A 10,035-nucleotide genomic window follows, 5' to 3' on the forward strand; every position below is an offset into this window, starting at 1 on the left:
AAGACGAAGGATCTGGCTAGCCCCTCCCCAGAAGTTCCTGCCGAAAGACCCGAACCTGACAGGCAACCTGTGGAATGTGCCCACATCCCACGGCTGCATATACAAGTGGTCTCTACCTCCCCTCCCTCCTCCCCTTGAAGATGCCATCTTTGTGCTGCCAAGGGGGGTCACCCTCCCCTTTTTTTGTTTTTTTGAGACAGAGCCTCAAGCTGTCACCCTGGGTAGAGTCCTGTGACATCACAGCTCACAGCAACCTCCAACTCCTGGGCTCAAGTGATTCTCCTGCCTCTGCCTCCCAAGTAGTTGGGACTACAGGTGTCTGCCGCAATGCCCAACTATTTTTTGGTTACAGCTGTCATTGTTGTTTGGCGGGCCTGGGCTGGATTCGAACCTGCCAGCTCAGGTGTATGTGGCTGGCGCCTTTAGCCGCTTGAGCCACAGGCGCTGAGCCAACACCTTCCCCCTTCAATAAAGCTGACCCCAACTTCCCTCTGCTGCTATGGCCTCCTCTCTGGGCACAACAGGCTCAATTGTTTACACCTTTCAGGAGGATTCCCTTGAGGCCAGTAGCTTGAGCTCAGCTTGGGCAACACTGAGAGACCACGTCTCTATAAAAAAAAAATTTTAGGGTGGCGCCTGTGGCTCAAGGAGTAGGGCGCCGGTCCCATATGCCGGAGGTGGCGGGTTCAAACCCAGCCCCGGCCAAAAAAAAAAACAAAAAAAAAAACACACACAAAAAAAAATTTTAAATAGCATAAGTTAACTTGAAAGACAAACTGCAACATATTTGAAAAATATGATATCCCGGCTTGGCACCTGTGGCTCAAACGGCTAAGGCACCAGCCATATACACCTGAGCTGGCAGTTTCGAATCCAGCCCGGGCCCACCAAACAACAATGACAGCTGCAACCAAAAAATAGCTGGGCATTGTGGGGAGTGCCTGTAGTCCCAGGTACTTGGGAGGCAGAGGCAGGAGAATCGCTTGAGCCCAGGAGTTGGAGGTTGCTGTGCGCTGCGATAACACGGGACTCTACCCAGGGCGACAGCTTGAGACTCTGTCTCAAAAAAAAAAAAAGAAAGAAAGAAAGAAAAATATGATATCCCAAGAGCACTTATAAAATAATGTCAGCACTTTAAAGCAAAATAAAAATGGGGGCAAAGGACATAATAAACAAAGAAATACACAGAAGAAGGTGGTGCCCATAGCTCAGTGAGTAGGGTGCCAGCCACATACACTGAGGCTGGAGGGTTCGAACCCGGCCTGGGCCAGCTAAATAACAAAGACAACTGCAACAACAGCAGTAAAAAAATAGCTGGGCCTTGTGGTGGGCCAGCTACTCGGGTGGCTGAGGTAAGAGGATCACTTAAGCCCAAGAGTCTGAGGTTGCTGTGAGCTATGACAGCACAGCACTCTACCGAGGCCAACATGGTAAGACTCTGTCTCAAAAAAAAAAAAAAATACACAGATTTCAATCTCACTGGTATTTAAAGAAATGCATATCAAAATGTGTACAGATTTGAGATAAATAACAGTATCCAGGATAGATGAGCATGGGGGATATGGGCATTCATAATTGCTCTTGGGATTATAAATTTGTACGTTTCTGGGAAGTAATTTGCTAACACATGGCAAAAATCTTACGATTTTACTTCCTATCTTCAAAATTCACTTCTAGGAATTTGTTCAAAGAAAATCATAGACCATGTATACAAAGATGTACATACATAGCAAAAATTGGAGACTACCTAATGGCTAACTACTGGAGTTTGGTTATCATGATGCACTAGTGCAATGGAATATGAGTTCATGAAAAATGATCTTGTGGAAGAGTACAGTTGACCCTTGAAGAATGAGGGGGTTAGGGTCATTGAACCCTGAGCAATTTTTTTTTCAGTTTCTGGCCAGGGCTGGGTTTGAACCCGCCACCTCAGGCATATGGGGCCGGCGCCCTACTCCTTTGAGCCACAGGCGCCGCCCTGAGCAATTTTTGGACTCTCTAAAAATGTAACTAGTAATAGCCTCCTGATGACTGGAAGCTTACTGATAACATAAACAGTTGATTGACACGTATTTTGTAAGTTATATGTATGTATTCTTATAATAAAGTAAGCTGGAGAAAAGAAAAGGTTAAGAAAATTATAAAGGGCTTGGCGCCTGTGGCTCAAGCGGCTAAGGCGCCAGCCACATACACCTGAGCTGGCGGGTTCTAATCGAGCCCGGGCCTGCCAACAGCAATGATGGCTGCAACCAAAAAATAGCTGGGCGTTGTGGCGGGTGCCTGTAGTTCCAGCTACTTGGGAGGCAGAGGCAGGAGACTCGCTTGAGCCCAGAAGTTGGAGGTTGCTGTGAGCTGTGATGCCATGGCATACAGACAGCTTGAGGCTCTGTCTCAAAAAAAAAAAAAAAAAAAAAAGAAAGAAAGAAAATTATAAAGAAGAAAGAAGATTTTTTTTTTTTTTTTTTTGTAGAGACAGAGTCTCACTTTATAGCCCTCGGAAGAATGTCGTGGCATCACACAGTTCACAGCAACCTCCAACTCCTGGGCTTAAGTGATTCTCTTGCCTCAGCCTCCCGAGTAGCTGGGACTACAGGCGCCCGCCACAACGCCCGGCTATTTTTTTGTTGTTGTTGTTGCAGTTCAGCCAGGGCCGGGTTTGAACCCGCCACCCTCGGTATATGGGGCCGGCGCCTTACCGACTGAGCCACAGGCGCCGCCCAAGAAAGAAGATATTTTACAATGCATTAAGTGGAAGTGGGTCCTAATAAAGGCCTTTACCCTTGTAGTCTTCACAATGAGTAGGCAGAGGAGGGGGAGGAAGAGGAGAGTTTGGTCTTGCCATCTCAGCAACAGTCAAGGTGGAAGAAAATCTACAGATAAGTGGAACTGTGCATTTCTTTTTTGTTGTTGTTGTTGAGACAAAGTCTCACTGTGTCTCCCTCAGTAGTGTGCCATGGCGTCACAGCTCACAGCAACCTCAAACTCTTGAGCTTAAGCAATTCTCTTGCCTCAGTCCCCCCAAGTAGCTGGGACTACAGGCACCCGCCACAACGCCTGGCTATTTTTTGGTTGTAGTTGTCATTGTTTGGAAGGCCCGGGCTGGGTTCGAATCTGCCAGCTGAGGTGTATGTGGCTGGCGCCCTAGCCGCTGAGCTACAGGCGCCAAAATGGACCTGTGCATTTCAAACCTGTGTTATTCAACATGCACAGGGGAGAGAATAAAACATTGAGAAGTAAAATGTTTATAAAATGGCTTATGCCATCTGATCCTGATTTTTTTTAAAGCTATATAATATGAAAAAAGTCTGGGATGAAGTGTACTGTCAACAGAAAAGAAACCAAATTCTGTAAAGTAATTTTGACGAGGTTTATTCTGAGCCAAATTTGAGGACCCCATGACCCCCGAGCCACACCAAGAAGCTCTGAGCATGTGGATTCACTGTGGCTTGGTTACAGTTTGGTTTTATACGTTTCAGGGACACAGAAATTATAGGTAACATGGTAATCATTACACAGAAGGCAGACATTGGTTTGGCCAGAAAAGATGAGACATCTCACAGGGGAAGCTTAGAGGGTATAGGTGGATTTGACGATTCTTTGATTTGTAATTGGAGAAGGAAATGAAGCTTTGTCTAAAGGCTTGTGATTTTCTTAAGTTAAGAAACTCAGTTTGGGCTCAGCACCTGTAGCTCAAGTGGCTAAGGCATCAGCCTTAGGAATTTCTCCCATAGGAATACTATTCAGCCTTTACAAAGAAAAAAAAATTCTGTCATTTATGACAATATGGATGAACCTGGAGGACATTAAGTGAAATAAGTTAGGCACAAAAAGACAAATATTGCATGATATTATTTATATGCAGAATCCTAAAAACTTAGACTTATGGAAACAGAATAAAATGGTCATCCCCAGAGGGTGATGGGGGGATTGGGGAGATGTTGGTCAAAGGACACATAATTTCAGTAAGATAGGAAGACTAAGTTCCAGAAATCTATTGTACATCATGGTGACTATAGTTAATAATACATTTTGTATTTGAAAATTGCTGAGTCAATTTCTCACTCCAAAAAAAATTGTATGCGAAGTCATGAGTATGTTAATTAGCTTGATTTTGCCATTTTACAGTGTATACATGTATCAAAATATCATGTAGTACACCATATATTGTTTTTATTCATTGATTAAAAATAATATTTTTGAAATTATAATAATTAAACATATATACATATATAATCTCTTACCAGTGGAACTTTTTGAACCATCCTGTGAGAAGAGTCTGCTAGAAATGTTCTTTCCCTTTCCCCAATGAGTACACTGGGGCTCAACTAGGTGAAACCATTTGGCCGAAGGCCTATGTAAAGTCAAATATGTGCTGGTGGCCTCTGGTGTGGGACTGGACTGGCTAGTGGGAAGTCAAGGAGGCTGGGTGGTCCTTGCACTCACCAGAGGTTATAAAATAGGAGCCACCTCTCTCATCATTGACCACTTGGAGGCAGGAAAGCTGGATGAACGACACTGGATTTCGTTCACTGTTTTGGTTCAGGGAGGTCGTGGAGATCCCCAAACCTGGATGGTCTCACTGCTGTGCAACGCTTGCCAGCTTCTCCCCGACCTGGTTCCCTCATCTGTGAAATGAGTTGGGTTAGTCAATCACTGCAGTTCAGTCAACTTGACATTATGGAACTCTGAGTCTGCCTGGGTGGGTCTGTGGTTGTGGAAGACGCTGGCACGATGGGTGTTTGGGGCCGAGACTGCGGTGATCAGGGTGCCAAGAGGAACAAGGAAGTAAGGAAATGTTTCAAATACAGTTTCAATCCCAACTGCTCTGAGAACTCGGCGGGGATCATGCCCTGATGCTGTGTGGGGATGGGGCAGGGAGTGACAGGCCTGTCTTGTTTATCGGGGGGGAGGGACGGGGCACAGGCGAGGACAGCAGGTTTGGTCAGCTCAGATGCTAGCTGAGCCAAGGAAATGAAATGGGCTGCCATGGTGTCCTGGCAGTGGTGAGGCAGGGCCACTGGAGGAGGGTCTCACGACCCAAAGGAGCTCCCTCGGCCCGAACAGCCAGGATGGGCCAAAGGAGCAGGACCAGGGCAGTGGCTGACAAAAGGGACACACAAACAGGAAGATGGAGGCACAGAAGGTTTTGAATCCACAATGCCCAGAACTTTCTTGCCACCAGCCAGAACCCCAGTGGGGTTCTCACTGGCACCGCGCTTCCTCCTCGGGAGAGGGAGCTCAGAGCAGAGCCTGCCTCAAGGTTGCCTCCGCCAAGGCAGCCGCCATCTCTCAGCCCTCTCAGGGAGGACTGGCCTCTGCCCGTGGCTGCTTCTCCTGGGGTCACTCTGAAGCGGGGTGCACCAGTCGCTTCCTCCAGCCTCATGCTGCCCGCCCGCCCTGTGCACCTGTCCCCGCTCCCTGCCTGCTTTCCCACCCCCTTGACACACGTCCCTCATCTCTCTCCCACTTCCCTTTTCCCTGCTTCTCTCTTCCCTCACGCCCCTCTGGCCTTCTGCTCACTGCTAAGATGCCCGACCCATCTATGGCGACCCACCCCGTTGGCCCTGAGCAAATTAATACTTAGGAAAGATCCACATCCTCTGAGCCCATAGTTGTAGAGTTGAAAGGTGCTCCATGGACAGTGATGAGGGGCCTGCTGGTAACTCTGGCCAGGCCCATCCTTGCAGCCCAGCAGGCCAGGAGCCCAGCAGGCCAGGAGTGAGGTCTTGTCAGTGTCCCTGGCACACCCAGCCTGTGAATGAGCCTGTTGACCAGACTCATGGGAAGACAACCATTGTCTAAAGCAGAATGTCAGCTCATTAAATGAAAATAGAAAACAGGACCCCCAGATTGACTGGATGCTTACATTTGCCTGTTGATTCATTCTCCTCCGTCTGGGTCTATTCGTCTTCCATGGAGGCTGTCCCTTTGCAAGGATTAGTACACTCGTGTCTGATGGCAGTGCATCCCATTCACAACTTCTGGGTATCTGAGACTCAAATTCAGGAGCTTGATGAGCCTACAAACAGAATTAGGGGAGGGGAAGGTGTAGGCCTGGATTTCCCAAAGCAGGACACTCTTGCATGACCTGCTTTCCAAAAAATGTACTCTGTGGCTGATTAAGTTTGCAAAAGGCTGCCTACTTCCCTTCCTGGAAATTCACCATTTCCAGGTGCATTGGCTTGGTCAAAGCTCTGAAATGAACACTGCTTTACAAGTTTTCCAAATTTATTTGCACACAAAATTGTTTTCCCCTACCCTCCCTCACACTATCCAGTGGGTGAGGCTGGGCTGTGGCTGGGGATGGTTTCCCACCCTCTCTGAGGAATACGAAAGCTGGTCTCTGTGTCTGGGCTGCCTATCCCCTGATCCCCTGTTCATGTTTTCTGCTGGCTGGCCTCCGAGGACAAATCTTTCTTCATCTGCGTTGCTGGCATTGTCTGAGTACTGACAGGCCTGCTACACCCTAATGTCAGCTGGAGAAGCCTTTATGCATAAGGTGAATTTTTTCAGGTCAGCAACAGAGGGGAAAAATGCTGTTCTAAACAGGTTGAAGGAATTAAAGAAGAAAACATAAACTGTGGGTGCCCTGAGCACATACAGGAGCAAATGTCCTCAAGGGATTTAGAAAGGCAGGTGCAGACTTGGGTTGAGTTTTGGGTGAGCTCTAGGGAGATCAGAATTGCTCCAATTGATACAAAGAGCAGAATCTGCAGTCAGGGGTAATCCGGGAGGGAGGAGTTAGGAGAAACTTGGAAAGGGAGAGGAACCCAGACCTTATCAAGAAAACTGCAGGACGAAAGAGGGATGGAGGGAGGAGGGTGGGGCCTTAGTGTGTGTCACATTTTATGGGGGCAAGACATGATTGCAAGAGGGACTTTACCTAACAATTGCAATCAGTGTAACTGGCTTATTGTACCCTCAATGAATCCCCAACAATAAAAAAAAAAAAAAAAAAAAGAAAACTGCAGGACACCCAATCAACTTCAGTTTCATACAAATAAGGAATTTCTTTAGTACAGTATTTCCCATACAGAATTTGGGACGTACTTACACTGAAGATTATCTGTTGTTTACATGAAATTCAAATTTGGGTGGTTTTTTGGTTTGTTTTTTGAGACAGAGTCTCATATGTCACCCTCGGTAGATGCGGTAGCGTCACAGCTCACAGCAACCTCAAACTCTTGGGCTTAAGCGATTCTCTTACCTCAGCCTCCCAAGTAGCTGGGACTTCAGGCGTCACCACAACGCCTGGCTATTTTTTTTGTTGCAGTTGTCATTGTTTAGCAGGCCAGGCCAGGTTTGAACCCGCCAACCTTGGTGCATGTGGCTGGTGCCGGAACCACTGTGCTATGGGCACTGAGACACGAAATTCGAATTTGACTAAAGATCCTGTATTTTACCCGGCAATCCCTTGCAGCAGCAGGACAGTGGCCTGACGACGACAGAGTGCCCGCCTCTTTTGAGTGGCAGCAGTTTGCTGTGTGGTGTGGCCGGTGGCCTGGAGACCGTAGTTGATGCTTCCCTTTAGGTGCGTGTCATGTAGGTGGGGCACAGGGACCAAGGAGAGAAAGGCAGTGTGTCACATTTGGGTTGACATGAGCAGAGAATAAAGCATAATTGCCTTGTGCAACGGGGGGCCCAAGAAGCCACAAGGTGGGAAACTGGAGCCGGTGGTAGCCTGAGAGCCTCACCCCCCGCCACCCACAAGGGTTCTCAGGGTTAAGGAGAGCATCGTATGTGACCTGGGAATTAGAATGGGCTTAATCCAGTCTTATCTCTAGACCCCAAGGAAAGGGTGGCTCCTGCTGACACTGTGTTATGTTCGTGTTCACACATGCACAGATGGTCTGTGTGTGGGATCCCACCTAATTCCATGCTGGGTTTACTAGTCTAACTCTCAGAAGCCTGTTGATTATTACCTTATTGTTACCAATGATAACCCTTGTTATCATTGTAAAAGGGGCCTCAGGGTCCGGTTCTTTAGTACCCTCACTGTAGACGTGAAGAAGCTGAGGTCCAGAGGAGTGAGGTGGCTTGTCCAAAGTCACCCAGCAGAGCCAGAACTAGAACCACTGTGGTAACACAGCTCTCTGCTAGCCTGCCTCCTCTCTCCACATTCGGGAGAGTTAACTTCTGTATGTCACAGTTTCCCCCCCTATAAAATGCAGACAGTTTTAGCATCTCATGGGATTGTCGTGAGGATGACTAAGACGAGAGGTGATTCGAGTCTCTACTGCAGCTCCACATTCAATAAGGACAGGCTGTTTCACGACTACCTGTTTACACCTGTGTTATTTCAGTCTTCTGAAAAGCTGAGGTCAAGACCAGATTAAATGTGCAAAAGATGTAATGGAGGAGAGACCTCTGAGGGGAAGAGGTGTGTTAGTTATCTATTGCTGCCTAACAAATTACTCCAAAACTGAGTGGCTTAAAGCAACAGAACTTTTGTTATTTCACACAGTCACGGAGGGTCAGGAAACTGGGAGGCTGAGGTAGCTGGTTCTGGCTCAGTGTCTTATGAGGTTGCAGCTGGGCTGTTAGTGGGGACTGGAGGCAGCTTCCAAGCTCACCGCCGCTGTGACTATTGGCAGTTCCTTGCTACATAAGCTAGAGCTGCTCCACAACAAGGCAGCAGGCTTCCCCCACAGCGGGAGGAGGGGCAGGGGAAGGGAAGAGACAGGGAGAGGGGGCGGGGGGTGGCACACTCCCTGATCCCAGAAGTGCCAGGCTCTCGCTGGTGCCATATTCTACTGGTCACATAGACCAGCCCTGGCCCCATGTTACCTAAGTTAATCAAAGAAACTGTCCCCTAAAAGATAGTATGTATAGCAGAAAGGATTTGGGGCCCAGGAAGAAGGGAGACCAAAGGCCAGGAAAGTCACAAGCCAGCGATTTTTTCTTTCCAGTCAACAAATGGGTCAGGCGCGGTGGCTCAGGGTGAGACAAGAGGATCACTTCAGTCCAAGAGATGGAGGTTGCTGTGAGCTATGATGCCACGGCACTGTACTGAGGGTGACAAAGTGAGACTCTGTCTTAAAAAAAATGTTTTCTAAGTTTCAGCTCTGCCTATGCCTGGGAAGATGCTGTCTCTGTCTTCCTGGTGTCCTCAGCCAGAGCAGGCCTGGCAAGGAGGAACACAGAGAGGAAGCTTCATGTAGGAAGTGACTCAGTGCCTGGGCTGAGTCTTTAAAGACTGTAGATTATTCAGGCCCGTCGCTTCCTCTCAAGCTTAGCATTTGGTCAGCCGGGACCCACGTGAGTATGGAGAAGTGTTATTTCTGTTCGGGACCAATCTACCCTGGCCACGGCATAATGTTCGTCCGCAATAATTGCAAAGTGTTTAGATTTTGTAAATCCAAATGTCATAAAAACTTTAAAAAGAAGTGCAATTCTCGCAAGTTCAGGTGGACCAAAGCATTCCAGAAAGCAGCTGGTAAAGAGCTTACAGTGGATAATTCATTTGAATTTGGAAAACGTAGAAACGAACCTGTCAAATACCAGAGAGCTATGGAATAAAACTATCGGTGCAATGAAGAGAGTTGAAGAGATCAAACAGAAACGCCAAGCTAAATTTATAACAAACAGACTGAAGAAAAATAAAGAGCTACAGAAAGTCCAGGACATCCAGGAAGCCAGGAGAAACATCCATCTTATCCGAGCCCCTTGTGCAGGCAAAGGAAAGAAGTTGGAAGAGAAAGTGGGACAGCAATTACAAGAGGATGTGGACATGGAAGATGTTTCTTAAGACTCTTTCTGGGTGGTGCCTGTGGCTCAAGGAGTAGGGTGCCTGTCCCATGTGCTGGAGGTGGTGGGTTCAAACCTAGCCCCTGCCAAAAACCAAAAAAAAAAATCTTTCTGTCTGTAATCATTTCTATGCATACATTTGAAAATGTCCTTGGAGACTAGAACTTTTAAGTTATTGATTTATTTTTTACACGAGGTCACTCAAACGAAAGGGGATTAAAAATATATCTCCGGCTTGGCACCTGTGGCTCAAATGGCTAAGGCGCCAGCCACATACACCTGAGCTGG

The 10,035-nt window shown here is 47.5% G+C and overlaps 1 pseudogene; it reads left to right on the forward strand.

Annotated features, from left to right (window-relative positions):
- The first annotated feature begins 4,731 nt into the window (after nt 1-4,731).
- LOC128567463 (probable ribosome biogenesis protein RLP24) lies at nt 4,732-9,748 on the forward strand (annotated as a pseudogene).
- The last annotated feature ends 287 nt before the right edge of the window (nt 9,749-10,035 follow it).

The sequence above is a fragment of the Nycticebus coucang genome, chromosome 16, assembly GCF_027406575.1.
Source record: "Nycticebus coucang isolate mNycCou1 chromosome 16, mNycCou1.pri, whole genome shotgun sequence".
NCBI classification, from domain to species: Eukaryota; Metazoa; Chordata; class Mammalia; order Primates; family Lorisidae; genus Nycticebus; species Nycticebus coucang.